The sequence below is a fragment of the Dipodomys merriami genome, unplaced genomic scaffold (genome assembly GCF_024711535.1).
Source record: "Dipodomys merriami isolate MVZ:Mamm:240054 unplaced genomic scaffold, mDipMer1.0.p SCAF_2, whole genome shotgun sequence".
NCBI classification, from domain to species: Eukaryota; Metazoa; Chordata; class Mammalia; order Rodentia; family Heteromyidae; genus Dipodomys; species Dipodomys merriami.
Window position 1 is genome coordinate 51,496,963 of NW_027203381.1, and position 23,013 is coordinate 51,519,975.

Sequence of the window (23,013 nt, forward strand, 5' to 3'; positions counted from 1 at the left end):
TCTTAGATGAAATTTACTTTCTTAATTTGCTTCTTTTTTACTTTCAAGGAAATGAGTCATTTTTTTCTAAGTTGTTAATTTATGTGTAAATACTGGTTTTGAGGCAAGGATAGATTAGAGAAAATGAGGCATGGGAAACAGCAGCCAGGAATCCATCTGCATAAATGAACAGCTTGACTGAAAGCACAGAGGTAGTTTTCCCTATCTGAAGCCTTACACTCCCTCATGAAGCTGTAACTTTTAGAGAAGGAAAAAAAGCAACAAGATAAAAAGAGCAGCTCTCTCCCTGTGAGCTTGCTTACTTTCCCAAATAGTTTGTTCTGGGAACTAAGCAAGAATATCTTGAAGAAAGGCAATTATGTTCAGGGAATGGAAGAATATTGGTGAAAAATGACTTCTCTGGGCACAAAGAGTGATTGCAAAGGAGAATACTTATCTCAAGAATGGACACCTGTCTTGAAGGGAGAATCTTGCATTATCCATCCTTTGTTTAAAGGAGTACTTAAACATCTGTCATAATGATCCAAATGTTGTAAGTGAACCAATCTTGAGATCTCTGGGAACAGCAGTTCAAATAACGTAACAGCAAGAGTAATTAAATAGAGCAGGTGTGAGATGAAAGAGGTACACTTGTCCTAAGGTAAACTTATGGTAAACCCCAGCTCATTATCTCATAATGAATCCCCTGATGTTTGAGCATTCATCACAGTGCTATCAGAAATGCTGCACCATATCTGGGTGTGTGCTATGCTTTCTTTGCCTTGCTTCACTAATAAACTTTTTTGGTCTCTACACATGGGTGTCTTCAAATTCTTTGTTGTGACAACTTCAAGAATTTGGTTCCAAAGGGCCAGGCAGAGCCCTCCTTCCTTTTGAAGATCTCTTCCCTGGAATATCACTGGTTCCAATAACAGTATTCCCTTATTATATTACTTGTGAGTTTATAAACAATGCTTTCATTCTTGACGCTAGTAATTCATTATCTCCTTTATTTGTAACTATGACTCGAAGTTTATCAGTTTTAGAACTTTTTCAAGAATAATTGTTTTTTTCTCTGTTTTTCTGCTTTTAATTTCACTTTTTTATATTTATAATTAAGCTTATAAATACGTATAAACATTCTGTGTATTTTGGGGGTTGTTTTTCTCTAAACTAGGTTTTTGATATAGATTGTAGAAGCTTAAAACATTGGTCCAAAATCATTCTTTTCCAAAAAGGCAGTGGGTGCTATGAAATTCCCTTGAGCATTGCTTTCACAAGATCAGAAAAATCAGACAAGATTTGATAGCTTCTCACTTATTTATTTCAAATTACATATAACATATAATATATTTTTTAATTGTAAAGATACTGTACAGAGGGGTTACAGTTACATGAGTAAGGTAATGAGTCCATATCCTTTGTTTTCCCCTACTATCCCTTTCCTCCTCACCTCCCCAACTCCTCTCTCCCCCAAATAATTTATTGTATAACTATATGTATCTCTATACACATATATACACACACACACATATATATATATATAATTTTTAAAACTGGGAAATAAACTCAGAACCTTGCACTTGGTAGGCAGGCATTTAACTATCTACTATTTGAGCCACACCTCTATCCATATTTTGTTTTCATAATTTTTTTTAAATTTTATTTTATTGTAAAGGTGCTGTACAGAGAGATTATGTTACATGAGTAAGGTAATGAGTACATTTCTTGTCAAACATTGTTACCCCCTCCTTTGTTTTTCTCCTACTATCCCTTCCCTCCCCCACTACCCCTACTCCCCACCCCCAGAAGTTTTGGTTTGTTTCCAAACATAGTGTCTTGTGAGTATCATTGTTGCAATGGGTCATCCTGTGTCCTTGTTTCAGCATTTTGTTATTCCCCTTCCCCTCCCCAGATTAGATAAATGTATATACAAGATGCAAGATACCAAAATCAAATACAGTGACAACAGGGGATATACTATAGGGGAAAGAACATACAAAAGAAACAAAAAAAATCACACAGTACATTAAAAACACCACCAACGTAAAACCTCTTGTGTCCATACCTTGGGATTCATTTCATTTATCATCATCTTATCTGGTCATATGTACATAGCTTTTGAGCTTTTCTGCTAATCTGATAAGATTATTCTAGACATATACTAATTATTGCAAATAAGGGAAATCACGAGACCTATATTTCTTTGGGTCTGGCTTACTTCACTTAATATGATTTTTTCCAAATCTTTCCATTTCTTAACAAGTGGGGCGGTGTCATTCTTTCTGATGGAAGCATAGAATTCCATGGAATAAAAAATATGGAACAATTCACAAATTTGCGTGTCATCCTTGTGCAGGGGCCATGCTAATCTTCTCTTTATTGTTCTAATTTTAGTATATGTGCTGCCAAAGCAAGCCCTGTTTTCATGATTTTTGAAATAGGGTCTTTCTTTATTCCAAGACCAACCTAGGCTATAGTACTCTTATATATGCTTCTCTATGTGGTAATAATGTGCCCCTGACCCCAGCCACAGACCACAGCCATAGGACCTCATGAATCTTTAAGCTGGGACTTATGTTGAACTACAGTCTCCCAATCTCCATCTCCCAAGCAACAGCAATTACAGGTTTAAGCATGTGTTCCACTTACTTTAAATGTTTTCAAACTTCCCCTGAGACTTCCTTTTTAACTCATGAATTTTTTGAAAGGGTGTTGTTAATTTCCAAGTATCTAGAGAGCTTCAGTTATTCTCCTTAGGTTCATACAATTTTAACATCATTGCTGAGATCTGAACAATACACTATAAGTAAGAATAGTACATTTATCTTTGTTCACAATCCCTTCCATTCTTTTTGGATGTTACTCTGTTTCCCTCTGTCCTTCCATATGAAGTTTAGTGCCTTTGCTTGTTACTTCATTCCCTCCAAATTCTTCTTTCTATAAATCTTCTCGTTTACTTCATTTTCTTTCCTCCAAAATCCTCTGCTCAGAGAAAAATGTTCCTCTCTAATCTTGGTTCTCCAAACACAATGGACTGAGAGTCTGGCAGCCTGGCCTGTTTTCCTTGACCATGCCTTGGCTATTATGTACACTGACACTTGGCTGCCCTTCCTTCCTGCCCCAGCCTCCTCCTTAAATCCAGCTTTCATTCCAAAAACTAGTTAATATTCCATCTTGCCTTCTCAAGTCCGTTTGACAATTCATGATGGCTCCTCAATAAAAATTTAATATGTTAAACCAAAATGAAATTTCCAAACCTGATCTGATCACATGGCCCTTACATGCCTGATGGAAACAACCTTACATGACACCCAAGAGTACCCTGAAGACATCCCACTATACCCATGGCCTCTAGTGAAAATGATCTCTTCATTAATGGTAAGACCAACAGTTTTGTTTTCTTTCCTATTAGGTGTAACAGGGGCTTGAACTCATAACTGTGTTCTCCTTCTCACTTGGCTATTTTGCTCAAGGCTGGCACTTGAGCCACACCTCTACTTCCTGCATTTTTAAACTGGTTAATTAAAGATTAGAGTCTCATGGACTTTTCTACCCAAGCCAACTTTGAACTGTGATCCTCAGACCTCAGTCTCCAGAGTAGCTAGGATTATAAGCATGAGCTAAAAAGATGATACTTTGGCTGGTATTTTGGCTCATACTAAAATACCATTTAAGAAACAAGTATTATGTAAATATATTCTGTATGGGATTATTCATGTGTTAAATAATGAGCACATAAATAATCAGAATTTACAGCTACCAGTGTACTTTAGAATCCAGAGGAGCATTTTTAGTTTTTATGCTTTTCCATTATAAGATTATGGAATTGGCTAGCACCGTAACAGTCCAAAATGTTTTCCTTTGAAAAAAATTATTCAGTGCTAAAAGCCACAAGAAATAAATTACTGTTTTGTAACTTGCAAAATGAACCCCAAAACTAAAGCCCATTAGGAAAAGGGCAGCAGAACTGGGAAAATTTAGTTCAGCATTAGAAGAGCATTGTGAAACTGAGGTCAGGAAGGAAACATCCCCTTGAGGTGCTAGGGGAGTCCTGGGTGGGGGTGGAGGGGGGTCAGAAGGCAACAGCCCTATGAGTCACTCTGTCTAGTCTCAGAACCTTGAGAACTCCCACTGTCTCCTGGACTTTTCCACAAGAATCTGACATTGAGCTCTATATTGTCCAAGTGGGGCTCCAGTCTCTGACCATGAGGCATGATGAACACATGGTGTCCTCACATGCAGGGACTGTAGAAATCTCTGTGGTGTGAACAGACATGAAAAAGGCCCTAAGAGCACCAAAGCCTTGCCCTGTTCAAAGCTGTTCTGTGTAGCTGGGCACCTGCTTACCAGTGGCTCCAGCCTGTAATCCTACCTATTCAGAAGGCTGAGATCTGAGGATCATGGTTCAAAGGCAGCTCAAGCGGGAAAGACTCATCTCAGATTAACTAGCACCAAGCTGGAGGCAGAGCTGTGGCTTGAATGGTAGAGCAGTAGCTTTGAGCAAAACAGCTCAAGGACAGCACCCAGGCATTGAGTTTAGGCCCCAGTATTCACACACACACACACACACACACACACACACACACACACACACACACACACACACACACACACACACACACACACGATGCTTTGTGTAAAATGTGTCTTCTCTGACAAGATGCATTGTGGGTTGCCAAGACAAGGTCCCCCTGTGCCAAGGTCCACCTGGCTAAACTTGAGCAAGTGCTCAAGGGCCAATGGCTTCTCTAGTTTCCTCTTCAAATGAGATGATGCTACATGTCAAAGGTATTGGAGGAACATGTGTTTCATTTCCTGGCCTATAGGACATACATTATTAACTATTGTTCAGCAGCCTACATTTTCCAAGATTATTATAGCCCTGGGCAAGAAGGTGCTACAAGGATCACAGAGAGATGGGAACCTGACTCAAGCTTTGAGAAGCTTCTCTTTTCCAGAGAAGAAATACCTTACTGGTGCATCAGAGTGACCCATTACCATCCAATGAGGGTACGTGTCTAAGCATCAAAAGACAAAAGAGTATTCTTAGGGCTCTCTGGAAACATGAAGGCTGTGCTGCTTGCCAATGGATTCTCTTGTCCTTCTTAGTCTTAGCGTCTTAGCCCTTCTCGCATGGGGGGCTGCTTACTAATGTTCTGCCCAAAATAAGCACCTGCTCAGGTTGGCAGATGGAGTGTGACAATAAGACTAAGAAGGTGTTCTCTTTGTCCCAGCACTGGGTGTGTTCTTTGTCAAATGGTTAAAACATAAAAGGTGGCCAATAATTTCAGTAGTCAGAGCCCCAATTACACCACTTTATTCTAAGCTTATTCTCTTTTTTATAAAATAAAATCTCCAGTAGAAGTGCTTGTGAGGTCAGTTCCCCAGGTCAGTGTTATAATGCCTATGATGTTTACAAGAAACATTTTTAGTTTGAGTAGACAAGAGAGACCCATAAAGGAAATATAGTCATGAGACAGTTCCTGTTTTCTGATCTTTAGATTTTAAATTTCTTGAGGTTAGGATGAAGCTTTTGGTGTAATAATTGTAACAGTCAATGTTCTCTAATGAAACAGGAGTGTTTGGATGCTGATAAATACTTGTTTCATCTAGCTTCATTGTATGTATCTGCACTGGCTCATATTTTAATCTTCCAACATTACCTAGGTCATGAAACTTATGGAGAAGAGGAATACCAAAGTCTCATGTAAAGGTCTGAGAACCAGGAGACATGGTAGTGTATATTCTAGTCTAAGCCCAAAGGCAGGAGAAGGCCACCGTCCTCTGTAAAGACCATAGAGCAAAGAGAATGAATTTTTGCTTGCTCAGTTTCTTGTTCTGCTCAAGTTTTTGCACTTTTACACAGAAACACCTTTAGAGATACAGACATTTATTTAGCCAACTATCTAGGTTCCTCATAGCTCAGTTAACATATAACATTATCATATTGATCTATACATGTGATGAAACCTTCATGAAGAGGAATATTGTAAAGACATGCTTGGACATAACCAGGATGATCCCAGGTATGGATTTTCTCACCAGGTTTCCTCAGTGATTCAAGATTATTTCCCACTGCTTGGTGTTTTGAATGATATCTTTCTATTTGACCCCTATAATTACTTTTTTTTTCTAATTTTCAACAAATATATTAGCCCTGTACACAATTTGCCAAAACAGTATTCCCTGACAGACTTCTATTTACCATCTCATTTGTCTGCATATACTAATGGAGATAGTGATCGTGATCATACAATATTCAGAACTGCTGTCAATGAAAAACCCAGAGTTGGATGCTCTATAACAAAGAGATCGTTGTTTATCTCTCAGTTTTAGATATTGAAAATCAAAATAGGTGGTTCTGGTTCTAGCAATGGTTCTCCGGATGGAGTCACCACATGGCATCACAGTGGTGTAAGTGGGTGAGGGAAGGAGAGGACACAGAACCAGATAGAAAGCCTGCATACTGGGAGGCCACTATATATATACATATATATATATATATATATATATATATATATATATATATATATATAGTAATGATACTGTACAGAGGGGCTACAGTTACATGAATAAGGTAATGAGTACATTTCTTATTGAGCATTGTTACCTCCTCCTTTGTTTGTCCCCTACCATCCCTTCCTGTCCCAGACACCTTCCTAACTCCTCCCTCCCCCCATCAAGTTGTAAAGTTCATCTTCAACATAGCGTCTTGTACATCTCATTGTTACAATGGGTCAACTTGTATCCTTACTTCAGTATTTTGTTATTTCCCTTCCCCTCCCCAAATTAGAAAAATGTGTATACAAGATGCCGGGCACCAGAATCATACAGTGAAAACAGGAGGTGTTCCATGGGGAAAGAACAAACAAAAGAAACAAGAAAATCGAATAGTACATTATAAATACATTTAAAACAACAGCAGGAAAGATAAAACCTTTTGTATCCCTATTTTGGGGTTCATTTCACTTAGCATCATCTTATATAGTCATATGTACATAGCTTTTGACCTCTTCTGCTTGTCCTAGATATATACTTGTAATTGCAAATAAGGGAAACCAAGAGACCTATCTTTCTTTGGGCCTGGCTTACTTCACTTAATATAATTTTTTCCAGGTCTTTCCATTTCCTAACAAATGGGGCAATGTCATTCTTTCTGATGGAGGCATAAAATTCCATTATATATATATATATATATATATATAGATAGATAGATAGATAGATAGATAGATAGATAGATAGATAGATAGATAGATAGATAGATAGATAGATACCACATTTTCTTGAATCATTCATCTACTGAGAGTTGGCTCCATATCTTAGCTATGATAAATAATGCTACAATAAACATAGTTCTGCTGGTAGCTTTAGTATGTCCTTGTTTGTTTTCATTTGTGTAAATACCTAAAAGTGGGATTGCTGGGTATAGGGGAATTCTATGTGTAGTCTTTTGAGGAACCTCCATGAGGCTTTCCAAAATGGTCGAACAAGTTCACACTCCCACCAACAATGCTGTAGGGTTCCCTTTTGGCCACATCCCCTCCAGCATCTGTTGTTATTAGAGTTCTTGATTATAACTATTCTAACTGGGGTGAAGTGGAATCTCAATGTTGTTTTGATTTGCATTTCTTTTATGGCTAGAGAAGTTGAGCATATCTTCATGTGTCTATTGGCCATTCTTATTTCCTCATCAGAGAAGTCTCTCTTTAAGTCTTTAAGCCACTTATTTATTGGGCAGTTGTTTATTTGAGGATTTGTTTCAGGGGGATTTAATTTTTTAGTTCTAAGTATATTTTAAATATGAGGCCCTCATCTGTTATATGCCTAGTGAAGATCTTCTCCTAATCGGTGGGTTTTCTATTGATCTTTTTGTGTGTGTGTGAAAATACCGTATAGAAGGGTTACAATTACATGGACAAGATAATGAGTACATTTTCTATTGATCTTGCTAGCTACGCCATGCCTTTGCCATGCAGAAGCTCTGCAGTTTCATGCAATCCTACTTGTCCAACCTTTCTTTGATTTGTTGTTTTTTTATTATTGAAAATACCATAAAGAGGAGTTACAATTACAAGGGCAAGATAGTGGGTACATTTTTTATCAAGCATTGTTGCCTCCTCTTTTGTTCCTTTGTTTCCCTTTAGAATCCCTTCCCCTCTCCACCCCCTGCCATCAAGCCCCCCACCTCCCGCACCCCCCCACTCTCCCCCACCCCCGCGTCAAAGTTGTAAAGTTCATTTTTCAACATAACGTCTTGTAAATCTCATTGTTGTAATCGATCCACCTGTATACCTATTTAAACTATTTGTTTTTCCCCTTCCCCTCCACAAATTATACCAACATCAAATACAGTGAAAGCAGGGCTTATACCATGGGGGAGGTACATACAAAGCAACAAAGAAATCATCTTATAAATATGTTGGAAACAATCGCAAGAAAGAAAAAAAAATTTGAGTCCTTATCTTGGGGTTCATTTTGCCTAACATCAACTTATCTGACAGTTTCTGTTTGTCTCAGACGTATACTAGTTATTGCAAATAAGGGAAACCATGGGAAGTATGTTTCTCTGCAGTTTCATGCAATCCTATTTGTCCAACCTTTCTTTGATTTGTTGTTTTTATGAAGAAAATTTCGGCCTGTGCCAAGGAGCCCCAGAGTTTCTCCTATTCCATCCTGTAATGTTTTCAGGGTGTAAACTTTGACTTCAAGGTCTTAGATCCATTTGGAGTTGATTCTGGTGCAGAGTAATATGTAAGGATCTAGCTTTAGTTTTCTACAGGTGTTTAACCAATTTTGCCAGCACCATTTACTGAAGAGGCTGTCTTTCTTCCATTCTGTTTTTTTTAGCTCCCTTATCAAAGATTAGGTGGCTATTCTGTTCATTTCTGGGTCTTCAGTTCTATTCCATTGGTCCTCAGGTCTATTCTTGTGCCAGTACCAAGCTGTTTTGATTACTATGGCTTTGTAATAGAGTTTGAAGTTAGTTATTGATATTCCTCCAGCAATGTTCTTTCTGCTAAGGATTGTTTTTGCTATTTGGGGTCTTTTATTGTTCGATATGAAGTTTTGGGTTGCTTCTTTTATTTCCTTGAAGAATGAGGTTGGGATATTGATAGGTATCTCATTGAATTTGTAGGTAGTCTTAGGCAGAATTGTCATTTTCATGATGTTAATCCTCTGTATCCAGGAGCATGGGAGGTTTTTTTCACTTCCTTAGTTCTGCTTTAATTTCCTTTTCAGGTTTTTAAAGTTTTCATCATAGACTTCCTTCACTTCTTTAGTAAACTCTAGAAATTTTGCATTAATGTTCATCAAAGAAATGTTGACCTCAAGTCTTAATGATCCCTTCACCTCTTACTATCTTTGGGACCATATTCCAACCAAAACTTCAGATTCTAACTGCTAAAAGGAACTGTTAAAATGAAGAGGAAAAGAAGGGGAGAATGCAGTCAGGAATCCATTGTATATTATACACAATTAAGATGCATACAGGAAGGGGTGGAGAAGGGTGGGATGGGTGAGAATGTTGAAAGGGATGGCACTGATCAGGTATATTGTGTTGACTAACTGCTTTGTTAAATGACAACTCCTTTGTATAACTACTTGAGGATAATAATAAAAAATGCAATAGTGTTACTAAACCCTTTTATTAGAGATTTATTAGTACAAAGTAAATAATATTCCTTCAAAATAATAATAATAGAATAAATAAAATCTGTTATGTGAACATGTCTATGTACACACACACTTCTGCTACTATATCTTAAAGCAATAATTTTCCTATATATATTCTGTTTTGATATTCTAACACCACCTAGCTTTATTTTCCTATAATATTTTTCTTTCAGTCCTCAAAGTTCCACTGGGTTTGTTTTGTGGGAGAGAAGAGAGGTCCTAGGCATTCACAGAACCCCATAGCTACTCTAGTTCTAAGAATAACTATCCTCTTGTCTTCTTTCAACCCTATGTTACAGATTTATCATGACCTGTCCCCAGGACAATCCATACCAAATATCCTCTACCAAAGATCCTCAAAAGGTGAGCCTTCACTTTCCCCATTGTTACCAAAATTCCATTGCTATCAGTAGATAGTCCATTCTATTTTGGGGGCCACAGTGTAATAGTTGATCTAAGCTAGTGCATTTCCTACAGTTCCCTCTATTATTGATTTCTTACACAAGTGTGGAATACTTGTTACAGTAGATGAAACAGTACTGATGCATTGTTATTAGTTAAGGTCCATGTTTTTTACATTACGGAACACAGAGTTTTGTGGGTTTTTGATACACGTGTACAGTTATGCATTCACTAAAGACATCTTCACCACTACAAATGCCCTCAGCTCCACTTATTCACTCCTCTCTTCCTCCTTTAAAAGTACTGGAAACTATCAAGCTTTTTACTGTCCCTGTAAGAATGCCTTTGTTAGATGTCTTTTGGTATTTTCTATGTAGATATTCATGTTATCTGCAAAAATGTGCACAATTTTCTGATAATTGTGCAGCTGTCCCATTACAGCTTCCTACATTGCTAGCTACCATTCATTTACCACTTATAGACTCATTTACTCTTTCATCCATTAATACACTTCCTCCTTCATTTTTATTAGCATCAATTAGTTACAAAAGGGTTTCACTTTGACATGTCCATATATGCCTACGGTTTCATACAGTATACCTTAATCTGACTCATCCTCTCCATCACTCTCCCTTATCCTTCCTATCTCCTTTCCCAAACCAATCTCAACAAGCTTACATTGAAAGCTATTATTTGGATTATTTTGGAATTGTATGCTATATTTTGGATGTGGCTTTTTGTCTACAAGTTCATATGTGTGTGTACATGCAGACATACATTATCCTATATCTTTTGCCTATATGTTTATCGTTTAGATGTAGTATCTGCATATGAGAAAACATGTCATCTTTGTCCTTATGAAGCTGGTTTACTTCCCTTAACATGATCTCTATTTCTATCCATTTTCCTACAAATAATATAATTTCATTCTTAGTTATGACTGAATAATACTCCATTGTGTCTGTGTGTTTATTTGATTTAACTATCAATTGTAGGGTATCTGGGCTATTTCTGGGGATATTGCCATAGTTTGGCTGTTGTTACTACTGCTGCATTGAACATGTGTGTGTAAGTTCCTCCATTTTATCCTGATTTACATTCTTTTCAATATATTCATGAGTGCTATCACTGGGTTATATGGTAGCTCTACTTTTAGTTTTTGAGGAACCTTCATCTTGATATCCATTGTGTTTGCACTAGTTTACATTTTTTTATGTACTGGGATTTGAACTCAGCATCTTGCACTTACTAGACAAGCACTCTACCACTTACATGCTCCTAGCCCAACACATTCATTTAATGGCAATGAATGAAGAAAAAGAGTTTTCAGAAAAGAAGGATAAATGGAATGTAGCTTACAGTGAAAAAAGGAAAGTGTATGTGAGTGTGAGTGTGTGTGTGTGTGTGTGTATGTGTGTGTGTGTGTGTGTGTGTGTGTGTGTGTGTGTGTGTGTGTGTGTGTGTGTGTGATAGATTCTGGCTTCCTGGTTGATATGTTTAGTGTAGGAACAGGGTCAAGGGAGAAGGCAATGTGCCAAGGTAGGGATATGGGAAGAATAAAAGAGAGGAAAGCTGAAAAATGGACAAAGAAGAACTATACCTCACTTGATTTGTGAATAGAAAACTTTCTTGTGCATTGTTTTACAATGCACAACTTTCTTCATAAAGTTAATTCTATCAAATCAATATTCTTTCATTTCTGTGGTATACATTAGAAAGCTGCTCAAAAGTTGAGAAAAAACATTTCAAAAAATGGTGGCTTGATCTATCAATGTCTATGCCACAAGGCTAATCAAGGACTGTTTTAGTAATGTACACCACTGAGCTGATTGCTTTACAATTGATTAAATATCCCAGGTGAGTCAAGTTTCCCACAAGTTGTAGAATGTGTGTGTGTGTGTGTGTGTGTGTGTGTGTGTGTGTGTGTGTGTGTGTGTGTGTGTGTGTGTGTTGGTACTAGGGCTTGAACTCAGGGTTTGGGTGCTGTCCTTTAGATTTTTGTACTTAGGCTACCTCTCTACTACTTAAGCCACATTTCTACTTCCAGTGTTTGGTGGTTAATTGAAGGTAAGAGTTCTTATGGACTTTCCTGCCTGGGCTTGCTTTGAACCATGATCCTCAGAACTCAGCATCCTGAATATCTAGGATTACAAGTGTGAGCCACCCACACTGGGATAGTAGAATTTTTTTTCTATAAATATGTAAATAGTTTTTGTCTAGAGAACATCTAACTTCAAAGTTACATAATCCTATGGAAATTAATCAGTTCTGTGGTTAAGCATTTAGATCTTTCTAGAAATATGGACTCTAAAATATTCTTTAGATAAGCCATCACATCATATACATACATTCACATGTGCGGGTAAATATATGTGTATATATAATGTGATATGAATATATATATATATATATACATATATAATGTTTCATCTTTTCACAAAGGTCATAACTTTACTATTTTGAAACGTAGACTTTAAAGTTTAGAAGTTCAGCAAGATGTTCAGGTTGGCTCACCTGTGAACCAAGAGAATTCTCCTCATAGTTGGTCTATGATGTGAACACTGTGACATGTGGAATCCAGGTATGTATTTCCTTGATTTCCCAAGTGAATCCTCAGTGCACCAGAATTTTAGCCTCACTGGTGAATTTTCCCCACTTTTTTTCTTACTTAATAGAAAACTATTAGGCATTGTCTTTGTTTCTGGTTCATTATGGCTGTTACATTATTTTTATTGGTAGCAGCAATGTTGGGAAATCGGTTTTATAATTGGCCACTTGATGATCTCTGTGGATTGGATCATTTGGTGGTATCTGTTGGAATGGATGATGTAGACATAGGCTACATCTGTTGGGTAATAGAAGAGAAGCTTCTTATTAATCTTCTCTCTGCTGTTATCTATTTGTGAGTTCAAATTGACTAAGAATTTTGTGCTTCCTTGAGAAGATGAGCAGGTCAGTAAGACCCACTCAAATTAATTTTATAGGAGCTGGAATTATCCAAATTGCCTGTGAGAGCAGGCCAAAGATACTCTATAAATTCACTTCTAGATTTATGTGATTGAATAAAGATAAGATTAACATGAAGATTTCAAAATCAATCCTTAGCAGGAGTTAGAGCAAAATGTACCACAGGTCTTATAAGGCAGAATGGCTTAACAATTGGGACTTGCTATTAGCAACACCTTTTAACAATTGAAAGGGAGTAAGACCTACAAAAATCTAGCTTCTAACTGTGAAAACAGAGGTCAACTTCTGGACTGTCACAGGACTTTTGCAAGGCCTATATAAGTACATCTGTACATGCCACATTAGTCATATGTAACATGACAATAACCAATACTAATGTCTCAATTTTTTGTGAATTAAGAATATGTTATTTTTAAATACAAGTCATTTAACTTTCATAGTAGCCCCAGGAATATGTAATACTTTCATCATGCCACAGGTCAAAAGAGTTAGCCAAAGTCAGACCCATCACCCTGTCCACAGTTATCCATTCCATTTTGTGCAGGAGCTGCTTAGGGAATGCCCATTAGTGCTTTGAGAAGGCAGATACAAGCCTAGATAGTACTATACCTATTGATACTCCTGCCCTGACCAGATACGGAGGGTGATGACATGGAAAATATTGCTAACCATTCAAGTAATATTGCAAAGAATTCTGGTCTAACTTGCCCTGCAACACAAATACTCTCTCTTGATTTTGCTTTGATTTTCTTGCATTGGATTATTTTTTAGAATTTTTGTGTGATGGTCCTGCAGCTCAAATTCAGGGACAGAGCCCAGACTCTTATCTTTTTCATTCAAGCCTAGAACTCTACCACTTGAGCCATACCTCCACTTCTAGATTTTTGCTGGATAATTGTAGATAAGAGTCTCATGGGCTTTCCTGCCTTGGCTGGCTTCCAGCCATGATCCTGAGATCTTATAACTAGGATTGTAGGCATGAGTCAATGGTACTTGGTCCATTGGGATTATATCTAATGATAGGATTTAGTCTTTTTCCTAACATAAGCTGTATATAATTAAACCAGGTCTTTCAAAATGTAGAAGTGGAGGTATGGCTCAAGTAGTAGAGTTTTAGGCTTGAATGAAAAAGCTAAGAGCCTGGGCTAATAGGGAAGAGCAAGCAACAATGTGAAGAATGTTAAAAGAAATAACAGGATGGTATTTGTGAGCATACCTTGACAGTTCTAGGTCACTATGAAATAAAAATGGATACATTTGGAAAGCTCAAACTTGATATGTGTCATGTTTACAAGAAACCTCCAAGTTGGAATCAAAGGCAACTTGAAAGTAGCCTTTATGATTTGCAGAAGAACTGTTGTTCCTTTGGCCAGGCCTTCATCCAGTGTGCATTTCAGCCCAGTATGATTGGAAGAGGCGTAGAAACATGAGAACACCACTTCTGTGCACACAAAGGACTTCAGCAATCTTGCTCTCAAGGGTGTGGCTTTAATGAGTGTTTCATCTGAGGATTTTCATTTTTATGATGTTGTATTTTTTTCTGGCTAATTTTCTACATCCCTACTTTTGTTATGCATAAATCATGAATAATCCTTTCTCCATTAGCTCAGAAGACAGTTAAACTGTCACTTGTTTCCTCCTTAAAGTGGGACTCCTAGCCTCCAGCCACATCTCATCACCTGCCTCTTTCCTTGATCCCACACACACCAGCATGAACCATCAGATCAGAAGGAAAGAAATAGCTTGATACAGATTCAGGTTACTTGGGATTCAATCACTTTCATGCTATTAGAACACAGTTCCTATTCATAAGCTTTTACCTTAGCAGTGACTGAACCTGTTTTGTGGCCCATCTACTGTCATTTTTAAGAGGTGAAGTTCTTGTCTGTTCATGCAAACATCCCCATTTCTGTCTGAAGGACTGACTCCCATCCTGTTTTCCCAGGTGCATAGAGATACCAGGCAACCCACCAAAGAGAAGTGCAGACTGTCTGACTCCAGTAGGGCAATCTATCTAAGCCTGGCTGCAAACATTCCATCCTGGGCCCACCCCTCCCCCCACAACCCCACTTCCCTTGAACTAATGGCTTTCTCATTAACCTCTGCCTCCATGATCAGACCTCATAAAACCCAGCTCCTCTCCTAGCTCCTTTACACAGTCCTCAAGCCCCCAGGAAGGCTGTGTCCCTCACTGCTCTATCTCAATAAACAGTCCTCACCTGTGGAACATCAAGTCCAGACTGTTTCCTTCATTTTCCTTCCATTTTCCTATCACTGTCCATGAACAAGGGCCTCCTGCCTTTCAGCACAAGTTTCTCTGACATCCACTGCCTACCAGCCTATCTATACTCATAAGCTTTGTCTACCCCTAGGCTTCTGTGTCCATCCTCTTCTATAAATAGGATTGTCATGGTGTGCTACCTGCACCTGTATGCTACAATAAGGCTCATGACTTCCATGCCTTTGCAGTCTTTGTTTGGCTGTCCACTAGTCATGGCAGTTGGGGAGCATCAGGATGAAACAGGGTATAGGACCCAGCACCACCATGCTTAGTTCTACTCAACTGCTCATTCATGCTTCATCTCTGATATGATTCAACTTCACATCATCAATGTATTTAAGTTCCTACAGTGCATTAGCAATTTTATGAAAAGTTAACAACAATTATTTTTGGAAGAATCAATCTTCATGGAGATCTACTCCAATTATTTGTATAGAACAGTCTACTGTTGTTGGGTGGGAAATGTTTTCTCTATTCAATCCATTTCTGAGTCTGAATAAGGATTTTGGACCATTCCTATTCTTTTCCTGCAGCTTTTATCTTTGGAGCAAATGTTAGGGCAGCAGGAGCTCACATTCCAATTATATCCTTCTCTTCTATGTAATGCAAGATGTTACTCTTTTCATACGTCCTTGAGAAAAGGAATATTGTTGCAGAGCACTGAAGACTTGCCACCTGTACCCCATACTTGGAGGAACACATGCTCAAACCAAATGGTAATAACGTAAGGTAACCATGAGGGCAATGACCAGCAACCCCAAGCCTCTGAGGATGATACTCAAAACTACCCTACCTCAGCCAAAAGGCTGAGAAGTGATGAGAGCCACATTTGAAATTAATTATGTCCCTAGTTGTTCATTGCCCTATTTTTCTACTTCTGGTTTTTCACCTACCTTTAAATATGATTGGAAAAGTTGGAAGTGTTTTCCTTACTTCCTTCTAAAAGTGTTTAAGAGGGAAACATAAGTAAGGGAGACATAAAGAAAAAAGTAACACCAACTATAATTCCACATTTATAGGTAATTGCTGCTATAGCTTGACTATTGCCAAGTCAAAAAAAAATTTTGATCATGGGGGCTGAAGTCTGGGCCTGGGCACTGTCCCTCAGCTCTTCAGCTCAAGGATGGCGCTCTACCACTTGAGCCACAGCGCCGCTTCTGGCTTTTTTCTGCTTATGTGGTGCTGAGGAATCGAACCCAGGGTCTCATGCATGCAAGGCAAGCACTCCACTACTGAGCCAACTTCCCAGCCCAAAGTCAAAATTTTTTTAAATAGGTCTATGTCTTGTATTTTTGCACAAATGGCATGCCTACATATAATGCTTTCTTTTTTCTTTTGGCCAATACTGAGGCTTAAACTCAGGGCCTTGCTTTCACTTGGCTTTTGCACTCAAAGCTTTGTTTAGAGCTCTACCACTCTAACCATACTTTCACTTTTGGTTTTTAGCTGGTTGGTTAGAGTCCATAAGGACTTTCCTGCCCAAGCTACCTTCAAACTATGATCCTCAAATCTTAGCCTCATGTGTAGTTAGCATTATAGGCACAAGTCACTGATGCCTAGCATATATACACTTCTGAGTCCTTTCTAACAATGATATACTTAAGGTATTCTTATATGTGTATAAGCATACAACATTTAAAATTATTGGTTCCTCTTTATGGATTCTCTCTTGGTCTGGAGCTTTCAGGTATATAAGCAATACTCCACCATCTTGACTTTACAGGGGACATCTTCTGGAACCAGTGTCATGTACGCAGTCCATCAGGAGCGCATAAGATTATTTTCCCTTGCAAGTAACTTTCCCTTTCACCCTCCTACCTTCAAGACATACCATTGGCTTGTTACTTGTACCCAAGTAAAACTTAACATCCATATTCTGATTTCACAGGCCCTGCATGATTAGGTCCTATCAATCTCTCTTGCCTTCTTTCTCCTTGTGCTCATCTATCCTCCATCCTACATTCATCAATTGGTGACCAGATTGCCCACCAAGGTATAGCCCCTACCTCTTCAACATCCAGAGGGTACTAGCACAGAGCTGCCTTCATCCCTGACCATGCCTTTTCAACGTTGCCCACTTTCAGCTCTTTCACATGTGCATTTGGGCATTGATTTGTGAATTCTATTTTTTTTTCCCTAAGGGCAGGGACTCAGATTGCATCAGTCTTATGATTACTCTGTACCTGATACTTGATAAGCAAATGATACACACTTGAAAAGTGATTCCATAAATCAATTCTAGGCCACTATGGGTGCCTGCTCTAATTTTGGCCATTAATGATTTGTTTTATAGCAAAGCCTTGCTGGGAATTTTCTTCAGATTTTAGATGTCTAGGCTAATTTCAGCATTTGTCCCATGCCTTGCAATGTGCTGTATGGCCTATAGAAATCTTAGGTTTTGGGGGCTGGGAAGGTAGCTCAGTGGTAGAGTGCTTGCCTTGCATGCATGAGGCCCTGAGTTTGATTCCTCAGCACAACAGAAATAGAAAAAGCCAGAAGTGGCACTGTGGCTCAAGTGGTAGAGCACCAGCCTTGAGCTGAAGAGCTCAGGGACAGCACCCAGGCCCAGAGTTCAAGCCCCACGACTGACAAAAAAATAAAAAAAAGAGATCTTAGGTTTTATTTTTATCCCAAGTTTCTCATTTGAAATTGTAATTTTAAAAATTCAATCGTTTTCCCTGAGGTCACATTAATTGGTAGTCTGTTGTGAGAGCCTATCCACTAACTATTCTAAATATATTTTCCTTCAAAAAATGATAATATGATAGAAAAATATAGTCAACATTTGTGGCTAAGAAAATTCTTTTGTTGACTGGTGAGTTCAACATATTTTGCTTTGCGATTTTTTATATTTGTGATTATTTACATTGTTTATTAAGTAGTCTTTCTGTTCATGTATATTACCCGTACTACTACGAGGTTATTGAACCTTTCTTTAAGACTGAATTGTACATTTTCCTTACATCTCCCTAGACAATCTTTTATCTGCTATCCATGATCTTGATATGCTATTTTTTTTGTGTGTGTGTGTTCTACTGTCTTTCTTTTTTGTACCAGTCCTGGGGCTTGAATTCAGGGTCTGGGTGCTGTCTCAGAGCTTTTTGTTCAAGGCTAGTGTTTTATCATTTGAGTCACCATGCTGCTTCCAGTTTCTTTGGTGCTTAATTGGAAATAAGAGTCTCATGGGCTTTTCTGCCTGAGATAGCTTCAAATCACAATCTTCAAATCCCAGCCTCCTGAGTAGCTAGATTATAGGCAAGTTACAGGTGCCCAGAACTACTTTCTTTTTATGTTAGACAGAAACAAGAATAATTTCACCAAATTGGGAAGCAGGTACACTAATAAAGATACATTTCTTTCTTTGAAATATCTTTTCTGGGTTTCAAGAATGAATATCTATTCATGTTCCTTCTGATATGCAGAAAGTAAATTTAAAAGACAGTGATATGTGATAAATTATACGATTTGAGATACATACAGTAAAGATCTCTCTTAGGAGAGAAACAAAAAGGTATGTCTATGTGCCTCTTCATATTTATATAAAATAGTATATATTGAAATGGACTCCAAAATATGGAAACAAGAGATTTCTCTTTTTTTAATTTTTAATTTTTTATGAGTCTGTCTTCTTCATGTGTATACCTTTAGGAGAGAGGGGAAGAGTACAGATCTCAAGGGGAAAAGGGTTAAAAAGTGCAGCAATGAAGTTCACTGGACACAGAAGAAAGTGAACTATACAACTGATGGAGATGGGAGGGAGAGATTGGGAGAGAGTGAGGGAACAGAAGACATGGTACAAAAGAAAATGTACTCATTAAGTGATTCATATAAATGTAATCCCTCTATATACCACCTTTAAAATAACAATAAATTAATTTTAGAAAAGCAAAGAATAAGCTGGGCACTGGTGACTCATGTCTATAATCAACCCTAGATACTCAAGAGGCTGAGATCTGAAGATCTCAAAGCCAGCCCAGGAAGGAAAGTCTGTGAGACTCTTATCCCTGATAAACTACTCAGAAAACACCAGAAGTGGTGTAGCTCAATGGTATAGTGCTAGCCTTGAGCAAATGAAGCTCAGCACCCAGACCCAGAGTTCAAGCCCCCAGTACTGGCAAAAAAAAAAAAGAATATCTAGAAAAGCAGTATATGGTTGCCATTATACAAATTCTGAAAAAACTCCAGAAATGGCACTCCATCTCTAATTTGTGGTGCATTGAGGCCGTTTATGAATGTGTATATAATATAGGTCATTCAACTCTCTGTATTTCTCCTAAAGTCTTAGAGTAGCAATTGTACTATGTACTATGTATGTGGTTTAGAGCAGATTAAAGAATGCATTTGAGCTTGTTTATGACATTTGCAACATAGAGGTAAATTGCAGTACAGTAATGTGGTTTTTAAAAGTTCTGACATCTTAGAATCACAATAGGCCTTTTAATCACTCTCCTGTGCTCACCATGTACAGGAAACAAGTTGTAGTAGGATATACTAAATGACTTAATTAGACATAAATTAGGTGGAAAAAAAACATCTTTTTAAATGCACCTGTAAGTGGAATGGGTAAGACAGAGCTCGTATGCAGGTGTATCCTGTCAGTGAAATGACTATGAATGTTTCATCAGACTTATCCACTATGCTTCAAAACACAGTCTCTGCTGAGCACACCTAAGGATCTGCATGGCTCCTGCTCAGAATACATCTGGCTGTCAGTTACCTTTCTTCTACAATCCTGTGATTTTTCTATTGGAATGAAATCAATATACACATTATTAAATTCCTTACTTCTGCCCAGGCAGGCTTCTTCCAACTCGAAGCAAAAGCCCTGTTTTCTTAGGTTCAGGTATCTAGAACTGACCCTGGGGCCCCACTTGCTGGACCTGTGTGTTTTGCCTCCACAATTTTGTTTCCAGGCCCTACGATAAAAATACTTTCAATAACAGCTATTTTGTTGGATCCTTTTCTCCTCTCCATAATCATAATTTATACCTTCAAAAGCTGCCTTTTAGGTTACCTGTCATTTTGTAGCACACAGTTAGATCTTGCAAGTTCAGCTTTAATCGCTTTATAATTCACAGCAGAGTGGTTTGCCTTGTTCTTGCAGACCAGCCAGAGGATTGCTGTCACATTTCACCATCTATGAAAGGCTCAACCACTTAGGCCAGACCCATCCAAGGTGATCTTTTTGCTTACCCTACCATCAATTGATTCACATTCTAATCAGAGATGCAAAATTCCTTTTCCTGTATAAGGTAGAATAGATCCTATTGTATTGAACGATCCTGTCTACATTCAACAGAAGAGTACATGGAGGAGCAGGTATTATGGAAATATTGCAAATTGTGCTGACCACTTAAAAAAATTGTTTTTTTGTACTTCAGTGAACTTTTCTAGTTTCTTACAATAAACATGGAGATAATTTATCTGAGGCCTTTAATCGTTTCAAAGCAGTTACAAATCTTCCCTATACTTTTTTTTTTTTTTTTTTTTTTTTTTTTTAAATTGTATTTTATTTTATTTGAGAACATACTGTACAGAGGGGCTACAATTACATGGGCAGAATAATGCATACATTTCTTACCAAGCATTGCAGCCTCCTCCTTTGTTTACCCTTCACTTCCCTTCCCTGCCTCCCCCCTCCCCCCACCCAATTTTACCCCCCTCCCCCCACCCAATTATACCCCCCTCCCCCCCCCACACCGAAATTGTAAAGCTGGTTTTGACATGACATTTTGTACTTCTCATTGTTGCAACAGGTCCACCTGAATCCTTAAACGATTTGTTTGTCCCCATCTCCTCCACATGATATACTGATATCAAATATAGTGAAAGCGGGGGTTACACTGTGGGGGAGGGACATACAAAGCAATAAAGGAATAATCTTATAAATGCATTAGAAATACATGCATGAAAGAAACGAAAACATTAAAATACATATTTAAGGGTTCATTTTCCTAACATCACATTATCTGGCCTTTTCCGCTTGACTCATACCTATACTAGATATTGCAAATAAGGGAAACCATGGGACCTATGCTTCTTTGGGCCTGGCTTACTTCACTTAATATAATTTTTTCCAAACCTTTCCATTTCCTAACAAATGGGGAAATGTCATTCTTTCTGATGGAGGCATAGAATTCCATTGTGTATATATACCACATTTTCTTGATCCATTCATCTACTGAGGGGCATCTGGGTTGGTTCCATATCTTAGCTATGGTAAATAATGCTGCAATAAACATAGTTGTGCTGGTAGCTTTAGTGTGGTCTTGTTTGTAAACATTTGGGTAAATGCCCAAAAGTGGGATTGCTGGATCATAGGGGAGATCTATGTGAAGTCTTTTGAGGAACCTCCATACTGCTTTCCAAAGTGGTTGAACAAGTTTACATTCCCACCAACAATGAAGTAAGGTTCCTTTCTGTCCACATCCCCTCCAGCATCTGTTGTTATTAGAGTTCTTGATTTTTGCTGTTCTAACTGGAGTGAGGTGATATCTCAATGTTGTTTTGATTTGCATTTCTTTTATGGCTAGGGATGTTGAACATTTCTTCATGTGTCTATTGGCCATCCTTCTTTCTTCTTCAGAGAAGCTTCTCTTTAAGTCTTTCGCCCACTTATTTATTGGGCAGTTGTTTCTTTGAGGATTTGTTGTTGGGTGGTTTAATTTTTTGAGTTCCAAGTATATTTTTGATATGAGACCTTTGTCCGTTGTATGGCTAGTAAAGATCTTCTCCCAATCGGTGGGCTTTCTATTGATCTTGCCAGCTATGTCATTTGCCCTGCAGAAGCTCTGCAATCTTATGCAATCCCATTTGTCCAACCTTTCTTTGATTTGTTGTGCTTCCGGGTCTCTATTCAGAAAATTTCGACCTGAGCCAAGGAGACCTAGGGTTTCTCCTATTCCATCCTGTAATGTTTTCAGAGTGTCTGCTTTGAGTTCAAGGTCTTTGATCCATTTGGAGTTGATTCTGGTGCAGGGTGATATATAAGGATCTAGCTTTAGTTTTCTACATGTAGTTAACCAATTTTGCCAGCACCATTTACTAAAGAGGCTGTCTTTCTTCCATTCTATTGTTTTAGCTTCCTTATCGAAGATTAGATGGCTATAGGTCTGTAGGTTCATTTCTGGGTTTTCAATTCTATTCCATTGGTCCTGAGGTCTGTTCTTATGCCAATACCAAGCTGTTTTGATTACTATGGCTTTATAGTAGAGTTTGAAATTTGGTATTGATATTCCTCCAGCAGTGTTCTTTCCGTTGAGGAGCGTTTTTGCTATTCGGGGTCTTTTATTGTTCCATATGAATTTTTGGATTGCCTCCTCTATTTCCTTGAAGAATGAGGGTGGAATTTTGATAGGTATCGCGTTGAATTTGTAGATAGCCTTGGGAAGTATTGCCATTTTCACGATGTTAATCTTGCCAATCCAGGAGCATGGGAGGTTTTGCCATTTTTTAAGTTCTGTGTTGATTTCCTTTTTCAAGATTTTAAAGTTTTCATCATAGAGGTCCTTCACTTCTTTGGTTAAGTTAATTCCTAGGTATTTTATTTTTTGTGGGGCTATTACAAATGGAGTTGCTTTCCTAATTTCAGCCACACTTTTCTCATTGTTGGCATATAGAAAAGCCATTGATTTTTGGGGGTTAATTTTATAACCTGCTACTTTGCCAAAGTTTTGAATCAGCTTGAGTAATTTGGGAGTGGAGTC

At 38.1% G+C, this 23,013-nt stretch overlaps 1 non-coding gene across 1 annotated transcript; it reads right to left on the reverse strand.

Moving 5' to 3' along the window:
* Positions 1 to 2,293: 2,293 nt before the first annotated feature.
* On the reverse strand, positions 2,294 to 2,396 carry LOC138832745 (U6 spliceosomal RNA). Its single transcript, XR_011373674.1, has one exon. It is a non-coding gene; the product is annotated as a U6 spliceosomal RNA (small nuclear RNA).
* Between the last annotated feature and the right edge of the window lie 20,617 nt (positions 2,397 to 23,013).